Here is a 23,529-nt window from a genome sequence, read left to right as displayed (position 1 = left end):
TGAACAAATATTACAAAGGTCCATGAGATCGTATATACCAAAGTACATTTACAATTGTCAATGCACATATCAGAATAAAGGTCCTCTGGTACAGATGTGTCCTTTCTGAGCTTGACATATCTTGAGATGTATGAACTAAGATGTTAAAAGTGAAAAAAGGTATAAATCCACTGTATACATCAGTCAAATCCTCATAAGGAGTCACACTTCCAAAATTATCCAAAATTGAATTTTAATGTACCCAAAAAACAAGGATTAAGGGGGTTTTCTGGGAGTACAATATTGATGACCTTGCTTTAGGCTGCACTGCCGTTTGAAGAGGCTGCTGTGCTCTGGTGAGCGAATCGCTACCTGTGCCTAGGAAGAGGCCTCGGTGCTCACTGGAGAGCCGCAGGCTCTTCAAACTGTTGAACAGTAGGGATGCTGGGAGTTGGACCGCCACTAATCTGATATTCATGACCAGTCCTGAGGATAGGTCATCATTGTTCTATTCCTGGAAAACCTCTTTAAAGTTCTTCATAGAGAATGCAAAGTTTTAATGTTTATTTTTTTTGGAACAATAAAAAATAATGTCATTTTGTACAATTTCGGAAGTGTGCTTAAAGGGTTTCTCCAGAAATTAAGAAAATGAAAATACTTAAATATTACTTTATTATAAATATATTCCCAAATACTTTACATTAGTTTTAATGGCTCATTTTGTCTAGGGAGCAGTCATTAGGAGAAACAAAATGGCCGCTGTCCTATTAGTGCACACAAAACCTGTCAAAATCACAAGTTACTTCACAATACTGAGCTAAAGAGCTGCCTCATAGTGTTGAGCGAACTTCTGTTTTAAGTTCGGCGTCTAAAGTTCGGCTTCCGGTTAGCGAAGAATCCCGATATGGATTCCGAATTCCGTTGGGGTCCGTGGTAGCGTAATCAATAATGGACGATTATTGATTCCGCTACCACGGACCCCAACGGAATTCGGAATCCATATCGGGATTCTTCGCTAACCGGAAGCCGAACTTTAGACGCCGAACTTAAAACAGAAGTTCGCTCAACACTACTGCCTCATCCTCCTCTCTGCTCTGCTTGTAAGGGATTATGATCCTGAATACAGATGATAAGATCTTTAGCTGAATCTCTGTAGGAATGGAGTTCATGAGCAGATGCAGCAGCTCTTGTATGCAGTCTACAGTCTACATTACCACAGCCCCACATTACCACAGTCTGTCCTCTCTGTACTTCATGTCTCCTCATGAACTCCATTCCTACAGAGATTCAGCCAAATATCATATTAAACTGTATTCATAATCATAATGCCTAACAAGTAGGAGAGGAGGATGAGGCAGCTCTTTATTTCAGTGAAGTAACTTGTCATGTGATTAGGACAGGTTTTGTGTGTACTAACAGGGACGGCAGCCATTTTGTTTTTCCTAATCATTGCTCCCATGACAAAAAGAGCCATTATAACTAATGAAAGGTATTTGGGAATATATTTATAAAAAAGTAATATTTACGTATTTTCATTTTCTTAATTCCCGGAGAACCCCTTCAAATGGTCTTGCTTTTTGTTTTTGATGTTCATCCATCACTATGGACTCAAGTAGCAAGAAAGCATAGAATACATGTTTAAAGGGGTTACCGCTTTTTTTATAATAATGATCTATCCACAGGATAGGTCATCAATATCAGATCAGCGGGGGCCCAATTTCTGTCAGCCCTGCGAAGAGCCGTTTGAAAAGAACACAGCACTTGTATGAGCGATCCCTTCTCTTCACCGTTTACCTGCTCACTGTTGACATTGCAGCGGTGAACAGGTGTAATTACAGTTCCTCCGTCCATGGGATGGTTCCTTCCTGTTCACTTTTCAAGCACATAGGTACTCACTCATAGTGGAAAGAGATTAAAATGATTCAAATCAGTTCCTGTACAGAAACTGTGTGAATTCATGGGCAATGAGATCTGATACAAACTAATCCAGTTTGGGTTATCTCTGTGCTCACCATTTGACGAGCAGTCAATGCATTGCCTTTTTTTAATACTTTTATACTCTTTACCGGGGGCTCCGAAACATCTCCTGCTATCGAGTCCTGCAGTATTGCTTTGTTGGATCCCATTTCCATTGCATTCTAGTTTATCTTTCTATTTTACACAGTCTTTTATGTGAAGACCAAAAACTGATAACAACCTTCAAGGACGAAAAACATGAATAATGGACATTAAGAAAAAACAGCAATTTAAAAAGTGAAATAATCTCCTACATAAAGCAGCTGTCCTTCTGTCCAATTTCCTGTGCAAATTAACCTCTTTTTTTACTTAAAGTTTTTACTTTTTAGTTCATTTTTATTATAGTGTAGGAATGTTAAAACATTGTAATTGACTGTATTTTTCGCTTTATAAAATGCACCGGATTACAAGACGCACTTAGGTTTTAGAGGAGGAAAATCAGTCCCCCAACCTTCATCAGACCTCAGATCAGACCCCCGTATAAGACCCCATTTTAGACTCCCATATCGGCAACACCTTCATCTGGGGGCGCCCCCAGATGAAGGCGTTGCCGAAACGCGCGTTGGGGTTTGCGGTCCTCCTGAGGTGACTACTCTACCTATGGGTATGTAAGGATTAGGTTTATCTGCTATTTGTATTTGCTATTTTCTAACTGAGGAGTCCAGAGAATTAGATTTGATAGACACAAGTCTTTATACCTCTACACTAACTGATTCATGTCCGATTACCATTCACCGGGCAGTGAAACAATGCCTATTTCTTGACTCACCTCTGTGCTGACTGTGGTACTGTATTATCCTTTAGGTAAATACCGCACTTTTACTTTGGTGTATTTCATCTCAATTATTATCATGTTGTATATATGTGAACAATAAAGATTATTGTTACTTTTTGAGCCATTTGAGACTCAGTTGTTTTTTGTATATGTTTGCGCGTTTATTATTGAGTTGGCTCCTTTTTTGAAGGGATTAGATGCTGCCCACTATTTTCTTTGGGCTTTTGATCGTTTTTGTATTATGTAACCTGCATGAATTAACTAGCATCAGGTCATAGTATGCACACTACATCCTGAGGCTGCATGCCGTCAGGACCAGTCAGCACCCCGAGAAGACCAGGGAGCAATGAGTACAGTCAGGGCTAGCAGTGCTACATTCACCACTACCCGCACATCCTGCATACTAGTGAGCTCTTCCAAAATGAAAGCCCTCACGAGTATTCGCTTTATAAGAAGCACTGCCATTTTCCCGACATTTTTTTAGGGGGGAAAAAGTGTGTTTTATAAAGCTAAAAAAACTGTACTTTATTAGGGAAAGATGCTTTTTTACTATAAAATAGTGTAAAGAGTCTTTTTAGTAATCCTCTAACTGAGCATTGCTAAGGAGAGTCCGTCTTCAGCATTCTACTGAACACTGAAGACAACTGTGTGTACATGCAGAGTGTTCCAGCCTGCTTCTTAGCTCATTACCCCAGCCCCTGCCATGCTATATGTGCCTTATCATTACTGTGTCTCTGCCAACGCTAACTGCTAGCAACTCTGTACATGTCTCTCTTCCCTGCACTTCTCCCTTAGTTTCTGACTGTCAGAGCTTAATGATAATAGCTCCTTTCCCTACCTTCCCAGAGCTAAAAGACACACAGGGAAGATAGGGAGAGGACGGGGGGCTACAGCCTTCTGCGCTGACAGTATGTGTGCTATGTTACCATATACAGTGTCAATGCTAAGGCCTGACAGTCCTGTTCTCTGCTCACTTCTGACACTGGATAACTAAGAAAGAAGCACAGGGAAGAGAGGCCTAAGCAGAGCTGCCAGCAAGTCATACAGACAGGGATACAGCAGTGCTGAAGACGGACTATCCTTAGCAATGCTCCGAATTTTGCTAAGAAGACTCTTTAAATCCTGTTTTCTAGAACAAAGAAACATCTTTCCCTAATAAAGTATATGATAAAAATGTTTAACATCCCTGTCCCTAAATGTAATAAAAATAAACTGAAACGACACTTTAAGCTGCCTTACCACCTTACTATTTTATTATATTTTTTTGTGGGCTTATTCAGGTTAAGGCAACTGCTTCATGATGACAATCATTGTCCATGGGGTGAATGGAGTACTCACAGCCCCTCTAATAGCCTGAACTGGCCTCCATTAGCATTATAAGCTGATTACCAGAGGGTAGAAAAGCCGGACCACCTGCTACTTTTTAAAAAGGGCTTTTCTACAGTATGGGAACACCCCCTTTTAAAGAGGGTGGGTCAGCAATTAACAATTCTGGAGCATCTTTTCATAGAACTCTGCCTTGTGCCTTTTCTCTGTTAATCTTCCTGGATGTCTCCACTCCCCTTGTCAATAGGGTGTGCTATGGACATTATGAGATTGTGCAGGCACATGTCCAGTTGACATGGGGAATGGTAACTCCCAGTTGTACATTTATTCATATTATTCCAGGAGGAATAAAAGCAGAACTTCACCAGAAAACGAGTCCTGAGAAAAGATGTTCCAGAATTTTTTTATTTTATTTTTATATAAAGAATACAACTATTTACATGTCGGGAGAGCTAAGGCTAAGTTCACATCTACAGCACAAACTCCGGTGGTCTACTCCCCGGTAAGCAAGTGCCCATATTACTATGTAGTGCTATAGTTTTCATAATCAGGAAGTCAAACCTTTTCCTCTAGCACCTGCACTACTGCTTCCCACACTGCCCCGAGTACTTGACCATTCTGTTCCTCATGACCGGTGGTGTCCTTAATTGCCCCTTCTGGTGGTTAATATCTCAGAATATTCACTTTAATCACTGCTCTTCATGTATTTAAATGAGCGGTTTGGAGTCTAAGAGGTGGAGACGGAGTCCTTGAGAAAGAAATTCAGCTTTGCTGCACCCAAATCACATCCCTGAGGAGATCTTTGAGGTCTGCTGATGACCTCAGTGATGTCAATCAATACTGATGGGACATAATTTGGGAACAGCAAAGCTGACTTGCATTCTCAAGGCCTCCGCTTCCTAGACTCCAAACGACTCATCTAAATACATCACGAGAGGTGATAAAGGTGCATTTTGTGAGAAAAAAAAACATGAAACTAGACAAATAAGGACACCATCAGTGACATTAGGAGCAGAATAGTCAGCTACTCCAGACAGTTTTGGGGGCAACATCCAACTGATTGGTTTTACTAAAGAGAACCTTTCTGAAAATAACATTATATTAGGAAATTTCGGATGCATTTTTCTAATAAAACCTTTACAGTGGCTCCAAGGAATTGTTTTATTTTAACAGAGCTAATTTTCCAGAAAAGCTTCAGCACAATTATTACTATTAGGAATAACTACAAATTACTTTCTAAAGAGCTTTACAGTTCAGGAGAAACAACTGCCAATGAAATGCTGGGAGTCCTCGCTAGTAAAAGCTCCTAATTCTAAACAGGACATGAGCACATGGAAGTTATAATTAGGGGATGTAAGTTTGTCTGCGGGTAAGGTTTGCAATGATTATTTTAGTTGTAGATGAGATAAAATTAGTTGTGGTGCTGAGGGAGTGTCAGAACATTAGATGAGATGGTGATGAGATGGTGGAGAATTCTATTATAGGAGGACAGAAATGTGACTTCTTCTAGATAGGACTACAGGGGAAACGTTTATAGGGCCAACAACTGCATTACATTACTTATAATAGGAAGAAGTCCAAGATAAAGGAAGACAAAAGATCTGCACGTGAGATAAAGTCATCTGGCAGCCTCAGCGTTAAGGAGGAACTGGAGGAAAGTCAGTTTCCTTATGGGACAGGAGGAGTGTGAGGTTTAAAGCAAATGGGATATTGAACAGTAAACTGTACAGCTGGAAGCAGAGAGGATGTGGATCCACCCCGGTCGTACAGACTTGTCCCTAATTATTTTTTCTGCTTATCTAACATTGGCCAAATGTACTTTACGATGGATTTGGTTCTACACGTTCAGTTTAATTGTTAGGATCTGTTATGTGTTGGATGTATTCACTGAAATCCTTTTCTGACAGTTTTAACCTATTGCTTTCTGCACAACCCTGAAAGGATATACAAGTAGTCCAGGTAGCCCTGTCGTTACGATTGTCTTTACATTGTATAAAAAAAATGGCGTAGAATGAATCTGAGAACATAGCGTAAGTCATTGAGAAGTCAATGAGGTATGTTCCTGGCACCTCTCATAAGTAACATTTATTACTGTATTTAAAGATCTGAAATGGAATATCTACTGTGCTGTATATTGACTTCAATGAACTGGTGCTGTTTTTTTATCCTCTTTACGGTCACTGGTGGGCTGCAGGGCATTCTCCTTTCTTCTTGAATTTTTAATGCACAGAAATCAAGAGGGCTATCATACAACTAATGAGAAACATGGTGGCTAGATATACAGAAGAAGAAAGTACAGTCAATTTGTTGGCATGCTGCAAATCAAGACTGACTGGCTATTCCTGCCACCAATAAGAAACAGGGTAGAAGGGAGTGTTGAGTATCATTGTTACAGTCAATATACACAAACCAAACCTCAATCTGTACATGCATATTACTTTTCCTCTACAGTTTCCATGCCATGATGTCATTCATCTAACTTTTATTCCAAAATCTCTCCTGTGCTGCACCCAATTCCAGATGTGAACTACCTGAGACTAGAAGCATACAAAGAACAATCAAGAGCAGCATAACATGATGGACCCCAGCATAGATATTGATAACCCAAAAGTCTATTAACATCATCTCAGGTGACTTTAGAAGAAGCAGTTTTCCATCTCTAATTGTCAGTTTTCCCTGAACAAAGCTCTCAAGAGGATAGAGAAAAGCTGCTATGATGTCTCCCATATATACCACACAGAGAGAAGTGAATATCCTGCCCCCTATTTCTACTTCTCACATACAGAGAAGCAGCATGGGGAACATTATACTGTAATGGTGAGAAGTGAATCCAGCACAGGGATAGACAGTAGAACACTTACTAGATGCTACAGCAATTTCAGCTGTTTTTTTGCCTCTGTCTCTCTCCAGCAACAGCTCCCTCCTCCTGCAACTTCTTCACCTCTCCATAGAACACTATGGGCTGTAGCAGTAACCTGACCTATCAGTGAGCTGCTAACCTGTCTTTACTGAGTACATATTTAGCATATTTAGTACATAGCAATAAATTAAGAGTGACTGATCAGTGCAGGAGGTAAGGGAGGAAGGAAAGGAATCTGATAAGCAGAGAAAGAGGCATTTTTCTGCTTGTAAGCATTTGTGGCATGCTACACAACAAGCTCAATTTGGCCATATTCAATATATCCTTGCTTCTAAACTTAAACAAGCTTCTGTTGCCTGCTGCCGTATTTGTCATTTGACTTTTTATACAATTATTACAAGGAAAAAAACTAAGTTACTCAGCACATCAACAGCACTCTATACACACAAAATACATGATCTCAAAATATATAAACTAATGCTATACTCACTATATTAATGAATGTGAGGTCCAAATCATTTGTACCCATCCACCACGGCAAGGTGATCTCATTTAGATGGGAATCTATGCTAAATGCTACCTCTTGTGGTGCCTATCGGCATCCAATAAAGTTAGGAGAGGCAAGTGCCACATATACACTAAACCCACTCTGTATTTTAACTTTTCAGGTGCCAGCAGACCTCCAATGAATACAGGGAGAGCAGACTTAGGCTTTATACTACACTTATTAAAATCAGCCTGTGGAAAGATGGATTAGTAATGTTCCCCTGCTGACATCTGTACTGTATTCAATAGAGGTCTGCTGGCACCAGGAAAGGTATACATCAGTGTACATGTGGAACCTGTCTTCCCTAAATTCATTGGATGTTGGCTGGCACCACAATAGGTGGCATTTAGCATAGTTTCCTGTTCAAAAGAGATCACCTTGCCATGGTGGATGGGAAAAAATGATTTTGATGAAAATGTATTTACTAATGACCTCATATTTATTTGTATAATGAGTATTGCACTAGTTTATATATTTTATGATAGAGTATTTTGTGTATACCGAATGCTGTCGCATTGTGTTTGATAATTCTAGATGCCTTCTAATCATCAGAGAAACCGTGCAAGATTATGCAACAAGCCCTGAACATTCCCCATTAGTGTTTCCATTGTGGATAGCACATGTGATTGCTATTCTTAACCCTTTTGATAGTATGACATGTGATAACCTAGAGAACAGCTGAGTACAGAATTTAAAATGGTATTTCCATATTATTTTAATCCAAACATTCTGCTAAACTTTTTTTTACAAGAAATTCTGTTTCAGATTATGTGTCTTATTAAGAAAATAAAGGCACAAAAGCCCCAAACCCTCCAGGAAATAATAATAAAAAGAACATATGCTATAAATTTAACTCTTTATTCAGTACTACATTCTTCAACAAGCTGATCCTAAAATGTAGGGTGTAAACAGCATACTTCACAAAAGACCTGGTATTAGAAGTCATTGCATCCTCATGAAAATGAGTTGTCTCATTGCGGCTTTTCTCACTTTGTTCAACGCTGTCTGCGTAGCTTTCATTCACTGTTATAGGCGGAACACCATTTTCGTAACTCCACCTCCCCTGGCTGGCGCTTACTCCTTTAATCTACTTGTAATTGGAATCTACCATAAAAGCAATGGGTTCATAACAGCTTTCTCACGCTATATGAAAAAGTCAGTGACCAGACTGGGACTAGAAGGAACCAAGAGGCCACCAGTGATAGGAGTCTAAATCACTAAAACATCAATGACAAGTAAAATTTTGACCAGTACTGTAAGCAAGCAAGAATAGGGGGGCAGGGAATCTAAACATTCAGGAGTGACTGTATATAACTTCGATGTCCCACTATTTCACATCACATTCACAGTAGCTCAGATATTGAGAATTTTTCGGTGAGGCTTTATTTGTGCCTGTGCTATGAAAGGAACATGGTAGTCATGAATGGTTTTCTTTCCCTAATAATACGATGAATTTGGAAAGTCTTCAGACACTTTCACTTTTTTTCACATTTTGTTATGTTGCAGTCTTGTCCTAAAATAAATAAAAAATTCAAGGTTTTCCTCATTAATTTGCATTCAATATCCCATAATGATAAAGTGAAAAAAGAATGTTCGAAATCTTTGCTAAGTAATTAAAAAGGTAAAACTAAAATCTTGCGTTGACATAAGTATTTAGAGCCTTTATTCAGTACTTAGTTGAAGCACCTTTGTAAGCGATTAGGGCCTCCAGTCTTCTTGGGTATGATGCCACAAGGTTGAACCTGGGGCCCCATCTGAGGTCCAGAGCCCTCTGGATCAGGTTTTCATTAAGAATATCTCTGTACTTTTCTCCATCCAGCTTTCCCTAAACCCTGACCAGTCTCCCTGTCCCAGCTGCAGAACAACAACCCCCCACCCCACACACACACATGATGCTGCCACCACCATGCTTCAATGTAGGGATGGTATTGGGGAGGTGCTGAGCAGTGCAGGGTTTCCTCCAGACAAGATGCTTAGAATTGAGGCCAAAATATTCAATCTTGGTTTCAGCACACTAGAGAAACTTGTTTCTCACAGTCTAAGAGTCGTTTAGGTACTTTTTTGTAAACTAGATGGGCCAAATGGTTCTTATCTGCCGACACATTCTATGTTTCTATGTAATGTAGAATTTCATGTGTCTTATATTGAGAAGAGAGTTCTTTCTGGCCACTCTGCCATAAAGCCTAGATTGGTGGAGTGCTGCAGTGATCTTCTGGATGTTTCTTCGATCTGTGCACAGGATCTTTGGTGCTCAGCAAGAGTGACCCTTGGGTTCTTTGTCATCCCTCTTACCATGGCCCTTCTCCCCCGATTACTTTGTTTGAGAGGAGTGCTTCAGCTCTAGGAAAAGTTCTAGTTGCTCTAAACTTCTTCCATTTAAGAATTATAGCGGCCATTATGCTAAAAGGGGAACTTTTAGTGCAGCAGATTTTTTTGTACTCTTTTCCAGATCTGTGTCTCCACACAATTCTGTCTCTGAGCTCTACAGGCAGTTCTTTCTTCCTCGTGGCTTTGTTTTTGCTCCGATATCCATTGTCAGCTGTGAGACCTTAAAAGCATAGGGTTGTGTCTTTCTCTCATGTTCAATCAAATGAATTTACCACAGGTGGACTCCAATCAAGGTGTAGAAACGTGTCAAAGATGATACAGAGAAAATAGGAGGCCCCCAGAGCTAAATTTCAAGTGTCATAGCTAAGGGTCTGAATATTTATATTGATGCAAAATTGTAGCTTTTCCTTTTTCATAAATGTGCAAAAATGTCACAAATCTTGTTTTAACTTTCTCATTATAGGGTATTGAGTTCAGAATATAACATAACAAAATGTTAAGATATTTAAAGGGTCTGAAGAGTTTCCAAATGTACTGTATGGCAGATTTCCAAGGTCAAGGTGCCTAAATTTCTAGATTTATCGTCACTAGTGACAAAGATGCTCTAGCTATGTGACACGTGAGCAAAGCAACAACTAAGGCTGTGTTCCCTTAATGCTTTTGAGACATGTTCATAGGCCATAATAGGCCCAATGTATGCCACAAGAGTATTGTTTGCCATACATCTGGGGGATCTGCATCATTGAATTAGCGTAGTAGACTATTCTTTTCAATATAGGGTATTTTCTACTCAAAAAAAAGTGTTTTTTCAGTTGGCCAATGTATGGAACTAAATTGCACAGCTCAGCACAGTCCATCATCCCAGTGTGGTTGGCTGCTGACCGACTAGGGTCAGAGACACCGCTGCAAAGCACAGGAAGATTAGGCAATACACAAAGTCAGGAAACAGGCACAGGTCAAGGCAGGCAAAGTACATGCAAATCCATGAAACAGTCCAGAGGTCAAGGTCACAGGTTGGGTCAGGTGGCAGAAAGTTAGGATCCAGGAATAAGGCAGAAATCAGTACACAGACAGAAAAATGGAGTATAGCTCTTTTGCAGGGTCTAGCAAGCAAGTAAAACCAAGGGTAATCTAAAGGAATCTATATCTCAGGCAAGGGGTGGAACACACAGCCCAGGATATATAGGAGGACTGATGAGCTCATTGGTTAAACAGCCGAACACAGAGCAAAAAGGGGAATTAATCCTTACAGTGCTGCAGGGAAAGGTTCAATGAACAGACACTAACACACACACAGACAGAAAGAGACCTAGCAGCCAGTCTGCAGCATGGGACACAGGTGTCTGGCAGCTGGTCCTGGGCAGATGCTTGGTGAGAGATGTGGCGCCAAATTCTGTCCCAGATAGCGGGATGGTGGTGACAGTGAAGAAAAAGAAAAGGCTATTAAACACAGTTAAAGGCCTCTTGCACACGACGGTATGGCTTTTTCAGTATTTTGCGGTCCGCAAAAAACGGACCCACAAAAAATACGGATGAGGTCAGTGTGCATTCCGTTTTTTGCGGAACGGAATAGCTGACCCCTGATATAACAGTACTATCCTTGTCCGTTATGCGGACAATAATAGGACAAGTTCTATCTTTGAACAGAATGGAGAAACGGAAATATGGAAATGGAGTATTTTCCGTTTTTTTTGCGGATGGTTTTGAATGGTTCCGTATACGGTCTGTATACGGAATGCAAAAAACAGAACGGAAACGGAAGAAAAAAACGTTTGAGTGCAAGAGGCCAAACTGTCAGTTTTTCATGGGCATTTGCATCCATATGTCTATTCAGAACCTGGCTGTTTATCATCCGTCCACCAACCGCTTTTAACAGACGTTAACAAAAGGATGAACTTCTTAGCCTTTTTTTTTTTTTACACAGGGTTTCCCTAGAGCTCCTCAGCGACTTCTAGTAACCAACCCGAAATTCTGTACAATGGCCATTAAAAACAGGTCCATTGACTTCTATGGGGTCCACCAGGCTGTCAAAATGGGCAAAAATAGGACACGTCCTATTTTTTGACAACTGTTATTCACGGCCCGTTAAAAAAAGTTCCATTGGTGTAAAAGCGGTCGTCACGGATTTTCAAGTCCGAGAGAACATGCTGTACCTTCTCTGCACTTTGTACATTGTACTTGTGCTAGTTCTTACTTTGTCACAAATAATTCTGCTAAATTTGCTTCAAGTTATTTTTTTTTTTGTCAAATCAACTTCAGAATAGGACTGCAGAGATTTGGTGCTCGGAGCCAAGACTAAAATGTAAAGCATGCACCTCCGATATCTGTAATCTGGTACCTTAAACAATACCAGAGCAGAAATACAACCTTCTGAAACCGCCGAAGCCAGCTATTACCAAATTTGGTCTCAAGAAAAGCATTGCAACAAAAATATCAAATCGATTCCAGAATAATTATCCCAGGCGATGTGCGCCAGCTGTGAGTGGAGACGTCAGAACCCCAGGACAACTGGCCTAAGGCACCCTGGTCCTATTAGTCCTACCCCATTGCATCCACTCAGCCAGTAAAGAAAACAGGTCACTGGTTCAGGCGGAGAAGAAGTGCCCTCATCCAGTCAGTGCTGGGCCTGAGCCAGGTCATTGGGGATTCTGCAAGTGTTTTCATTTTCGTCTCTTGTAAACTTTTTTTGAAGAAAAAATAACTTATTGTTCTTTCATTATTCTATGTTCATAGATTTCATCAAAAGCATGACAATCCTTTCTTGTATTTAGGCAGTAGGGAGCTGACTTTCATGTTCAAAAGGAGAAAAGACAGAATTACGTATTGTAGAGAGGACCAATGCCAGAGAACACTTGTATTCCCCAAGAAATAGCAATTCTGGATCTCGTGTTCGCAGAATTCTGTGGTGTTCTTCCTGGAAACGTATCAATTAACAGACACATTCTGATGTTCTCCAATGGGTGCCGACCCTGAGGACAATGGGGGAGATTTATCAAACTGGTGTACAGTAGAACTGGCTTAGTTGTCCTCAGCAACCAGTCAGATTCCACCTTTCATTTTTAAAAGGAGCTGTGAAAAATGAAAGGTGGAATCTCATTGGTTGCTATGGGCAACTAAGCCAGTTCTACATTACACCAGTTTGATAACTCTCCTCCAGTGTACAATGGTATCATACTGGAGCACAACTACCACTGAAACACCCTCAACCTATGGCTCTCCAGCTGTGGTAAAGCTACAACCGATCTAACGTGATAGTTATGGTCTGTCAAGGTATGCTGAGAGTTGTAGTTTAGTAACAGCTGGAGAGCCGCAGATTGAGGACCACTGCTTTACTAGGTCAGCTGGAGAGCCGCAGATTGAGGACCACTGCTTTACTAGGTCAGCTGGAGAGCCACAGATTGAGGACCACTGCTTTACTAGGTCAGCTGGAGAGCTGCATCCTTAGATCAAATTGAGATGGTCATACTGTGGCTCTGTGCTGGATCAGATCCCTTCAGGACAAAGCAGTATCTAATATATAAAGCTGTATGTGTGTGTATGTCCGCTAAAGGAATCCGCACCGTCGCATTTACAATCACTAAATTTGGCACACAGGTACTTCAGGTGTCCGGGAAAGTTTTAGACCAGGTCTCAGCTCTCTAGGACGTACCGTTCCTGAGATATTGCCAATATCAGCCAATAGAAGCTCGCAGGCCCTTGGTCTCCACACATACACAGTTTTACACCAGGTTTCCATAACAACGCAGCCATTTTTCTTCAACGCTGTAGGTCAGTTTTAAAGGGCCAGGGCGCTGTGGATTACACTGTTAAGGGAGCGGAGTGCTCACCCTCAAAAGACGGACTTAAAAACCCCGCCCCCAGGCCCGCTAAGCCACGCCTCGACCCGGTTAGGTCACACACCCTCCCACTCCGCAGCCGACGGGGATTGAAAAAATGAAGGTAAAAATCAACTTCAGCTGCAGAGGTGGGAGGGAGGGTGACTCTCTTCCTGCAGACAGACAGCACAATGCATCCCTGTGTCCGTCCAGGCCCTGCGCCGGACGGAGGACAGGGAGTCTGAAAGCCGGACTGTCCAGCCTAAAACCGAACATCTGGCCACCCTAGGGGCAGGCTTCTGTGGAGGTTACAGTTAAGGGGGTGGGCACTGTGGAGGTCTCTGTTAAGGGGGCAGGGAACGGTGGAGGTCACAGTTAAGGGGACGGTCCGCTATGGAGGTCAGTGTTAAGGGGCGGGGTGTTGTGGAGGTCACATTTTAAGGGAACATAGCTCTGTGGAGGTCACTGTTAAGGGTGAGGGTTATTGTGGAAAACACTATTAACAAGACGGAATACTGTGGAAATCACTAATAAAGGGGCGGCCGCCATGGAGATCACTGTTAAAGGGGAGGGCGCTGTGGATGTTACTGTGAGGGGGCGGGGTACTGTAGATGTTACTGTGAGGGGGCGGGGTACTGTAGATGTTACTGTTATAGTGGATACTGTCTATATCTTTTAACGACACACACAAACATTACATGAAATAGATTAAATATACCCGAGCGAAAGCGGGGTCCTTCTTCTAGTACAGGCATGCTCAACCTGCGGCCCTCCAGTTGTTGTAAAACTACAACTTACAAAATACCCTACGCTGTAGGCTGTTTGGGCATGCTGGGAGTTGTCGTTTTGCAACAGCTGGAGGGCCGCAGGTTGAGCATGCCTGTTCTAGTATATATTTATATATATATATATATACACTCACCTAAAGAATTATTAGGAACACCTGTTCTATTTCTCATGAATGCAATTATCTAGTCAACCAATCACATGGCAGTTGCTTCAATGCATTTAGGGGTGTGGTCCTGGTCAAGACAATCTCCTGAACTCCAAACTGAATGTCAGAATGGGAAAGAAAGGTGATTTAAGCAATTTTGAGTGTGGCATGGTTGTTGGTGCCAGACGGGCCGGTCTGAGTATTTCACAATCTGCTCAGTTAGGCTACTTTCACACTTGCGTTCGGAGCGGATCCGTCTGATGTTTCATCAGACGGATCTGCTCCGATAATGCAGACGTTCGCATCCGTTCAGAACGGATGCGTCTGCATTAAAACTTAGAAAATTTTCTAAGTGTGAAAGTTGTCTGAGCGGATCCGTTCAGACTTTACATTGTAAGTCAATGGGGAACGGATCCGCTTGAAGATTGAGCCATATGGTGTCATCTTCAAGCGGATCCGCCCCCATTGACTTACATTGTAAGTGTGGACGGATCCGCTCGCCTCCGCACGGCCAGGCGGACACCCGAACGCTGCAAGCAGCGTTCAGGTGTCCGCTCACCAGGGCTGGGACAAGGCCATTTGGTGCCCAGGGCGAAGATGGCAAACTGCGCCCCCCCCCCCCCCCCCCCCCCGTTTTTAAGAAAGAATCAATGTTGTTTCAAAACAAGAATATACTTAAAGCAATAGAACAAAGGACTGTGGGACTTTGAAAGTCACAGACACTATAAAGTTCCCCCCCATCATCATGTGCCAGTATAAAGTCCCCCCCATCATCATGTGCCAGTTTTGTAATAAGCCCCCCCAATGTGCCAGTAACACTATTGTAAAAAAAAACAAAAAAAAAACACTTATACTTACCTCAGTGTCAGTGATGCGATGCAGCCTCTTCCTGTGTCCCACGCTGTAATGTAAGGCTCAGGCGGCACGATGACGTCATTGCGCCGGCCTCTGATAGGCTGCCGGCCTAGTGCCTGCAGCCAGGGGCGTACATAAAAATCACTGGGCCCCATAGCAGGAATCTAAATTGGGCCCCCATTCCCCTTTTATAGCCCCTCCCTTTGTTCCATGAACTATTCTTGCTGCTGCGTTTTATAATTTATGCCATCAGGGCCGGAATGGGATTACAAAACAGCCCTGGCACACAAAAGAGGTATAATAGATGCAGATGTATATTATATACAGCAGTGTACAGTTATGTGAGGTACGCGGTATAATAGATGCAGTGTGTACAGGTATATAGTATATTCCCTAGTGTTCTGATATGTGAGGTACAGGGTATAATAGATGCAGTGTGTACAGGTATATAGTATATACAGCAGTGTACTGATATGTGAGGTACGGGGTATAATATATGCAGTGTATACAGTATATACAGTAGTGTAATATGTGAGGTACGAGGTATAATAGATGCAGTGTGTACAGGTATATAGTAAATACAGCAGTGTATTGACACCTCGTACCTCACATATCAGTACACTGCTGTATATACTATATATCTGTACACACTGCATCTATTATACCTCGTACCTCACATATATAGTATATACAGAAGTGTACTGATATCTGTACACACAGCATCTATTATACCTCATACCTCACATATCAGTGCACTGCGGTATATACTATATATCTGTACATATTGCATGTATAATACTGTGTAATATATGCAGTGTGTGTGCATGTATGTGTGTGTGTATATATATATATATATATATATATATACAGAGCAGTGTATTGATGTGACACATAGAAGGTATAATACTGTAGATGCAGTGTTTATAGAAATATGTGGTCAGTTATACATTATAGTCACTGTGAGGTACATGAGGTAGTGGTAACTGTCTGAAGTAGTATACATGAGTGAGCAATGAGTAAAAACAGGGCATGGAGGGGGGGGGGTAAATGATGAAAAGTGGAGGACCTCCTCTTACCTCTCCATTCCAGTCTGTATGGATCAATACAGAGCTGCTTGTGAACTTGTAATACTTGCTGTTAGGGGTTGAAGGACCTGTGATGATGTCATCACAGGTCCTGGCAGATGTACCTTTGAAACCTAGGAACTACACCATTTTTGGTGCAGTTCCTTTGCTAGATTCTGCAGGACCTGTGATGTTGAAGATGATGTCATCACAGGTCCTGGCAGATGCACTGTTCTAACCTGGGAACTACACTTTACACTGTGCAGTTCCCTTACAGGACCTGTGATGACATCATCAAAGGTCCTTTAGCTTTAGAAAGGTAAACAGGAGTAATTAGGGGGCGGGGCCTCTCCTCCACTTCGGTGCCTGCCTGCAGCCTATCAGAGGAAAGGGAAGGGACACGCCTCTCCCTCCCCTGCACCTCCGCTGGCACAGACAGTTTACAATGGAGATGAGCGCAATGGAAGCGCTCATCTCCCTGTGCCCGGCGGCGGCTGCTCACTTGGGGGGGGGGGGGGTCATTTTAGTTGGGGGGGCACATGGGGGGGCACAGCATGATGTAGGGGGGGCCGTGGCCCCCTCTGGCCCCCCCCTGGCGACGCCACTGCTGCTGGCACTTCACCTGCGCCCCCCTCCTGTCCGCAAATGGTAGCGCCCAGGGCACCCGCTCCTTCGGCCCCTGCCTTGTACCGGCCCTGCCGCTCACTGAGCGGAGCGGAGGCTGAGCGCTGGCAGGCGGATGCATTCTCAGTGGATCCGCCTCCACTGAGAATGCATTGGGGCCAGACGGATGCGTTCGGGACCGCTCGTGAGCCCCTTCAAACGGAGCGCATGAGCGGACACCCGAACGCTAGTGTGAAAGTAGCCTTACTGGGATTTTCACGCACAACCATTTCTAGGGTTTACAAAGAATGGTGTGAAAAGGGAAAAACATCCAGTATGCGGCAGTCCTGTGGGCAAAAATGCCTTGTGGATGCTAGAGGTCAGAGGAGAATGGGCCGACTGATTCAAGCTGATAGAAGAGCAACGTTGACTGAAATAACCACTCGTTACAACTGAGGTATGCAGCAAAGCATTTGTGAAGCCACAACACGCACAACCTTGAGGCGGATGGGCTACAACAGCAGAAGACCCCACCGGGTACCACTCATCTCCACTACAAATAGGAAAAAGAGGCTACAATTTGCACGAGCTCACCAAAATTGGACTGTTGAAGACTGGAAAAATGTTGCCTGGTCTGATGAGTCTCGATTTCTGTTGAGACATTCAAATGGTAGAGTCCGAATTTGGCAGAAACAGAATGAGAACATGTATCCATCCTCTGATGGCTACTTCCAGCAGGATAATGCACCATGTCACAAAGCTCAAATCATTTCAAATTGGTTTCTTGAACATGACAATGAGTTCACTGTACTAAAATGGCCCCCACAGTCACCAGATCTCAACCCAATAGAGCATCTTTGGGATGTGGTGGAACGGGAGCTTCGTGCCCTGGATGTGCATCCCTCAAATCTCCATCAACTGCAAGATGCTATCCTATCAATATGGGCCAACATTTCTAAAGAATGCTATCAGCACCTTGTTGAATCAATGCCACGTAGAATTAAGGCAGTTCTGAAGGCAAAAGGGGGTCCAACACCGTATTAGTATGGTGTTCCTAATAATTCTTTAGGTGTGTGTGTATCAGCTGTTTGAGAAGACTTCTCAGACTTCTCTCTTCTCACCAAACACAGCGCCATCCAACTGATAGTGGCTGTGCTTGGTATCACAGCTCAGCCCCATTCACTGAGCTGTGCTGCGCCTAGCCCTGTCATGGCTAACCTCCGACACTCCAGCTGTGGTAAAACTACGACTCCCAACATGTACACTTGCTTGGCTGTTCTCAGAACTCCATAGAAATGAATGCTGCATGCTGGGAGTCGTAGTTCCACCACAGCTGGAGTGCTGGAGGTTAGCCATCACTGGCCTAAGCCATGTGACCAATCACGTGGCTAGGGGAATCTGTGAGAAGTCCGCAGCACTACTACAAGTGCCAGTGCCTTCCCAAACAGCTGATCGGTGGGGATCCCGGGTGTCAGACCTAAATCATCAGTTAAATAATCCTGGAAAACCCCTTTAAGGTAATCAAAATAGAGAATACAGAAAAATGTAAATCCTGAAGCGGGCATGATGAGGAGATATACGCATGCTGGAGTCCTGGCCATTGTGTCATCGAAAACTGCTACTCTGAAACTAACATAATCCTAAAATTCCTAAAATTTCTAGAAAAAGAGGCTGCAGTCCAAATACAGATGATGAGTGCTAGTATCTGGAACGCATGAGAGAAAGGTATTTTCATCCGGATTGTAAAAAGTGTCGCCAACTTCATTATAAAGTACTTTGTGGTAGATTTAGAGGGTCTCGGCTAAGCATGGGCAAGCGTCCATATACCAAGCGCTGATGACTTACATCTTCCATAATCCTCAGTCAGTGGCGTCACGTAAAACAGGACAGGGGTCAGGGGTCCTGGAGCTTCTCATATCCTAGTATAGGTGGAAACTTAAAGGGGTACTCTAATCTCAGACACTGTGAACGCCCAGGAATAACTGCAATACTTGGTGACAAAATGTCCTGATAAGAGGCAAACCACAAACCCATCTGTGGAGAGGACGCAGGGGCTTACAGATGGGGGACGCGTCAGGCTGCTGCTGGGATGGGAGCTTCCTCTCAGGCCTGTCAGGCGGCACATGATCTACGCCCGGCTGAACGGCGCGTATAAAATCCCTTTTATTCCTGGGTTCCTGGAGCAGGCAGATCACTGGAAGCCTTACAAAGCCCACAGGATGTCAGAGCAGGCTGGAAGAACACCGAGAGCATGGGGGTCACTGCGCCAAGAGCTAAAGGGGCCCCCTCCAAACAGACATATGTGCAGCTTGTGATGGACAATGGGTGGCTGTGCTATTTCTGTGCTGAGACATCACCGATCCATTTCTGTACATGGCCATGTGCATCATCATACACTGTGACATCACTGTGAGCCTTACTGCTGTACTGTGACATCACTGTGGACGTTATGCCTGTGCCCGCCCTCCCCCCACTGTGACATCACTGTGAGCCTTACTGCTGTACTGTGACATCACTGTGAACATTATGCCTGTGCCCCCCCTCCCCCCACTGTGACATCACGGTGAGCCTTACTGCTGTACTGTGACATCACTGTGGACATTATGCCTGTGGCCACCACTGTGACATCACTGTGAGCCTTACTGCTGTACTGTGACATCACTGTGGACATTATGCCTGTGACCACCACTGTAAGCCGTACTGCTGTACTGTGACATCACTGTGGACATTATGTCTGTGGCCACCACTGTGACATCACTGTGAGCCTTACTGCTGTACTGTGACATCACTGTGGACATTATGCCTGTGACCACCACTGTAAGCCATACTGCTGTACTGTGACATCACTGTGGACATTATGCCTGTGACCACCACTGTGAGCCGTACTGCTGTACTGTGACATCACTGTGGACATTATGTCTGTGACCACCACAGTGACATCACTGTGAGCCGTACTGCTGTACTGTGACATCACTGTGGACATTATGCCTGTGGCCACCACTGTGACATCACTGTGAGCCGTACTGCTGTACTGTGACATCACTGTGGACATTATGCCTGTGACCACCACAGTGACATCACTGTGAGCTGTACTGTGACATCACTGTGGACATTATGCCTGTGGCCACCACTATGACATTACTGTGAGCCGTACTGCTGTACTGTGACATCACTGTGGACATTATGTCTGTGACCACCACTGTGACATCACTGTGAGCCGTACTGCTGTACTGTGACATCACTGTGGACATTATGCCTGTGACCACCACAGTGACATCACTGTGAGCTGTACTGTGACATCACTGTGGACATTATGCCTGTGGCCACCACTATGACATTACTGTGAGCCGTACTGCTGTACTGTGACATCACTGTGGACATTATGTCTGTGACCACCACTGTGACATCACTGTGAGCCGTACTGCTGTACTGTGACATCACTACATTGTGCCTCTGCCCACCACTGTATTATCCCTGTGCATTAGGAAAACTAACGTAATCATCCATTCTACCTAAGGTCATGGTGGTGTGGAGGTTTTGCTATGGGGCCCCCTAGGCCCCTGTTGAGGGGGGGAGGGGGTCGCCTGGTAGATCTCCTAAAGCACTGGCAGCAGTCCTGTTCTATAATGCATATGTCTGATGGGATGAGGAGATTGCAGCACATTCCTGGTCCTGGGAACAATGCGCTGGACGAGACCCTTGAAGATGAAGGCTGATGGCGTTACTTCCCTGTATACCCCCTGCCCCCCCTGTTATCAGCGGAGCCTGGCACTCTGCCACATGTCACTCCTCTCCATAACAGCCAGGCGCCATGTGATAAGGGGGACTGGGCACCTTGTGAGGCAGCAGGGGGATTAGACAGGACCCATGACCTTGTAACTGCTGGGACAGATCTGCCCTCCGTCACCATTAGATTATCCTGTCAGCCAGACAAAGGGCACTGCTATGTGGCCATGCCCCTCTACACTGAGCCAGAGGCAAGCCATGCTGGGCACAGGGTGGCAGCCATACATCTATCAGGTCACATTGTGTCCATCAGAGTCACACAGGGCCAGCACTAGCCCAATGGAAATGGTCACATAGCCAGACACTATAACCATCCCCTGCCACAAATCTGGGGCACCATGAGGGAAACTGATACAAGGAAATACATAGATATACAATGAAATGTTTTATAGAGCAGTGCTGTGTCCGATGTAGCAGAGGTGAGTGTGTCTTGATGCCCTATGTGTGGTTTTAGATGCTGCCACATTAGAAGCTAGAACTGAAGGGCTGCATTAGCTCTGCTACATCTGCACACAGAGAACGAGGACAGGTTGTGAGGCTGCACAGAACTAAAGGGCTGCATCAGCTCTGCTACATCTGCACACAGAGAATGAGGACAGGTTGTGAGGTTGCATAGACCTGAAGGGCTGTGTCAGCTCTGCTACATCTGCACACAGAGAATGAGGACAGGTTGTGAGGCTGCAGAGACCTGAAGGGCTGAGTCAGCTCTGCTACATCTGCACACAGAGAACGAGGACAGGTTGTGAGGCTGCAGAGACCTGAAGGGCTGTGTCAGCTCTGCTACATCTGCACACAGAGAACAGGACAGGTTGTGAGGTTGCATAGACCTGAAGGGTTCTGGTCAGCTCTGCTACATCTGCACACAGAGGACGAGGACAGGTTGTGAGGCTGCAGAGACCTGAAGGGCTGTGTCAGCTCTGCTACATCTGCACACAGAGAACAGGACAGGTTGTGAGGCTGCAGAGATCTGAAGGGCTGTGTCAGCTCTGCTACATCTGCACACAGAGGACGAGGACAGGTTGTGAGGCTGCAGAGACCTGAAGGGCTGTGTCAGCTCTGCTACATCTGCACACAGAGAACAGGACAGGTTGTGAGGTTGCATAGACCTGAAGGGTTCTGGTCAGCTCTGCTACATCTGCACACAGAGGACGAGGACAGGTTGTGAGGCTGCAGAGACCTGAAGGGCTGTGTCAGCTCTGCTACATCTGCACACAGAGGACGAGGACAGGTTGTGAGGCTGCAGAGACCTGAAGGGCTGTGTCAGCTCTGCTACATCTGCACACAGAGAATGGGGACAGGTTGTGAGGCTGCAGAGATCGGAAGGGCTGTGTCAGCTCTGCTACATCTGCACACAGAGAATGGGGACAGGTTGTGAGGCTGTAGAGACCTGAAGGGCTGTGTCAGCTCTGCTACATCTGCACACAGAGAATGGGGACAGGTTGTGAGGCTGTAGAGACCTGAAGGGCTGTGTCAGCTCTGCTACATCTGCACATAGAGGACGATGACAGGTTGTGAGGCTGCAGAGACCTCGCTGGAATAATAGCGGCTTCAGCCTGTCACCCGAGAACAAAGCTCTGGGGGCCGCGTTACCATGGATACCAGCATTCAGCATCTGCTCCGAGGTCCGCACACAGGACCAGTCAGACCCGCACACCACACGCATCCTCATCACCCGCACAAGTCACCTTTGTCTCCTCAGCGGGAAGTCTCCCGGATCCGTGTGAAGAAGATGCTCATCCACAGCTCAGCGGCAGCAGCACAGGGCGGCCTCCCAGGCAGTGAGCAGCCACCGGGCCGGCTTCCACACTAAGGGTTAACCCTGTCAGCAGAGCACGCCCCCGGTGACTGATTGGCCCCGGCTGTGTATGAGAGTCCGAAGCAGGCGGAGGCCCCGCCCCGTTCGGTCACAGCCCGCCCTCCTCCACACCGGAGGCTCGTGCTGCTACTGCGGACTTCTACACCCCAAACCGAGGGAGAGACATCCAGGATGTCCGCGGTCTGCGGCTCAGTGTCCCCGCCTGCATGAGTCACCTGTGCACTGCGTCTGCCTGTGGAGACCAGGGGGAAGGTGGTTTGCGGCAGGCAGTTCCATCGTATGCAAACGGATCCGTCTGACAAATGCATTGAAATGCCGGATCCGTCTTTCCAGTGTCATCCGGAAAAATGGATTCGGCATTTATTTTTTTCACCTCTTTTTTTTCGATCTGCGCATGAATGCCGGATCCGGCACTAATACATTCCTATGGAAAAAAATGCTGGATCCGGCATTTAGACAAGTGTTCTGTTTTTTTGGCCGGAGATAAAACCGTAGCCTGCTGCGGTATTATCTCCGTCCTGAAATGTCAAAAAGACTTAACTGAAGACATCCTGATGCATCCTGAACTGATTACTCTCCATTCAGAATGCATGGGGATAAGGCTACTTTCACACTTGCGTTCGGAGCGGATCCGTCTGGTGTCTGCACAGACCGATCCGCTCCTATAATGCAAACGCTTGCATCCGTTCAGAACGGATCCGTCTGCATAACTGTTTTTTTCAGATCTAATTTTTCACTTTGTGAAAACTCAGATCCGACAGTATATTCGAACACAGAGGCGTTCCCATGGTGATGGGGACGCTTCAAGTTAGAATATACTAAAAG

General features: G+C 44.6%; 1 protein-coding gene across 3 annotated transcripts in view; it reads right to left on the bottom strand.

Annotated features, from left to right (window-relative positions):
• Positions 1-22,728, bottom strand: part of LOC120988466 (synuclein alpha interacting protein) — a 239,487-nt gene extending 216,759 nt beyond the window's left edge. For all 3 annotated transcript variants that reach the window (XM_040415945.1, XM_040415947.1, XM_040415946.1), the window contains exon 1: positions 22,574-22,728. The gene's annotated coding sequence lies outside the window, so the exon portion shown is untranslated. The remainder of the gene's footprint in view (positions 1-22,573) is intronic.
• Positions 22,729-23,529: the final 801 nt, after the last annotated feature.

Source organism: Bufo bufo, chromosome 2 (genome assembly GCF_905171765.1).
Source record: "Bufo bufo chromosome 2, aBufBuf1.1, whole genome shotgun sequence".
Taxonomy (NCBI): Eukaryota; Metazoa; Chordata; class Amphibia; order Anura; family Bufonidae; genus Bufo; species Bufo bufo.
This window is presented reverse-complemented; position numbering and strand designations above follow the sequence as displayed.